Consider the following 2,030-nt stretch of genomic DNA (forward strand, 5'->3'; position numbering starts at 1 on the left):
GCTTCATTTGTGTTGTCTAACGTACTGTTAATATCATTCGATTTTTTATATTTTATAAAAATTTTTAAAGTCATATTTATGTAAACCATTCGCATTACTGATCCCAATCAGTTGTTTTGTACCATTCTATGTTTGGCCCCTGTGGGCAATAAAGAAATTGGTATTTCGTCTGTCTTTATGTTCTGAGTTCGACTTTGCCTTTCATCCTATCAGGGTCGATAAATTAAGTACCAGTTGCATACTGGAATCGATCTAATCGACTGGCCTCACCTCCCCCAAAATTTCGGGCCTTGTGCCTAGAGCAGAAAAGAATATTTTGTTCATTTTGCTTTTAGACACTATGATGTAGTTTAAGGATGAGTTATCTTCTATTTCTAGCAGGCAGAGAGACCATGTAAGGGTTTCGTATGTGCAGAACTCCATGACAATTACACTCAATATGTCAAAAACGGAGGATTTCGATTGGCTAAAAATTACATCTCCTTAAATGCTTGTAATTTCTTTATGATAATAATTTTTAGGGAAAAAAATTAATACGATTTTCATTACTAGCATGCAAAACATCATAGGAACTATATATTTTTTGAAAATAGTCTGGTGAAAATTTGAAAAACTACAAGTAATTGGGAGAAATTTAAGATTCTTTTTTTCTGAATATGCGTTGCTGTAATTGGGGTGCGTCTATTATGCCCGAGCGACTTTTATACAGTTAAATACTGTATATAGATGTGTGTGTGCGCTCACCACGTGCACGCATGTATGACGACACCCTCAAGATATTTTCCCAAGGTGTGATCGAGCACCAAACCATGTCGTCATGAAACGAATTTCTTAACCACATATAATAGTGTGTTAGTAGATCAACTTAAAGGTTAGTAAACATTACATAAGCCTTGCTTTGACAGTAGAAACAATGATTAAACACATATTCCTACGTTGTTTACCTTCCAATTCCGTCAATTATACTTCCACCATCGAGTGCTTCTCTTATCAATATAGCAAAAGTATTTGAGCATTCTACTAATACTCTTAAATTAATCGGCAGCCAAACTCCAGCGTGAAGTGTGGTAAGATAAGACTTCCGAATTAGTTGCTCACACCCTTCGTTTGTTTCTATATATCGAATTTCATCGGCAAGGCATGAATCACAAAAATTACATAATGTATGTTGTTTTCACCACTGTTATAATTTGTGAATGTTATAAACTAGAAAGAATATTCATCAGAGGTAAGGAATACGTACCCCACCTGTTTTCAGTGTAATTGTACACATATTTGTTGACGGTTACTGCCTTTGTTATTTGTGATAGGCAGAACGTAATCGTTCCTTATATACAACTGAGTGCATGTCCTATTCAAACTATCTATCGATGTTTAAACTAGTATTGTGTAATTTCATGCTCTAAGTCTCACGAAATGACTCAGCCTTCTTTTGCTTTGTAACCACACACTGAAAATAGAAACATTGAGACTAAGTCGACAATGTGCGGCTCTCGTTTTCCCCCTCAATTTTTCGAGTTTTCAACAACAGAGATGATGGTTAAAACAAAATTTTTCAATGCGGGGTATCAGAATAGCTATCACTCACTACTTGATGAAGAAGGAAAAGGTTTTTTTTTTCTTCTTTTAGTATTCCTGAGTTTATGCAGCGGAAGTTACGATAGCTGAAAGAATATTTCAATTTCTTATATTTTTGGCCCCTCCTCCCCGTTTCCGTGCTCTTTTCATTCCCAATAAAGTAGTGATAGTTATTCCGAAACTCCGCAAAAAGAATTAAAAAAAGAATTCAAATGTATAATTCCCACGTCCCAAATCTCTTAGATTTAAAAGCTTTTAAGCAAAAAATGATTTTTAGGATTCAATGTTTAAAAATACGATGATCACCAAAAAAACCAAAGATCGTCAAAATGCGAAAGTTACGATTCCGATCGTTTTCTTTTCAAAATTTCTATACCGATTACTTAGAATAATTTTCTTTTTTCAATTTCTGATCATAAATCTAAAGAATACCAAATGAATACGATGTATTG

The 2,030-nt window shown here is 34.2% G+C and overlaps 1 protein-coding gene across 1 annotated transcript in view; it reads left to right on the forward strand.

The window, feature by feature from the left end:
- Positions 1 to 695: 695 nt before the first annotated feature.
- The window catches only part of LOC106875803 (phospholipid-transporting ATPase ABCA3), an 89,360-nt gene continuing 88,025 nt past the window's right edge, over positions 696 to 2,030 (forward strand). Inside the window, exon 1 of the mRNA XM_052968181.1 lies at positions 696 to 871. The gene's annotated coding sequence lies outside the window, so the exon portion shown is untranslated. The remainder of the gene's footprint in view (positions 872 to 2,030) is intronic.

This window comes from Octopus bimaculoides, chromosome 5, assembly GCF_001194135.2.
Source record: "Octopus bimaculoides isolate UCB-OBI-ISO-001 chromosome 5, ASM119413v2, whole genome shotgun sequence".
Classification (NCBI taxonomy): Eukaryota; Metazoa; Mollusca; class Cephalopoda; order Octopoda; family Octopodidae; genus Octopus; species Octopus bimaculoides.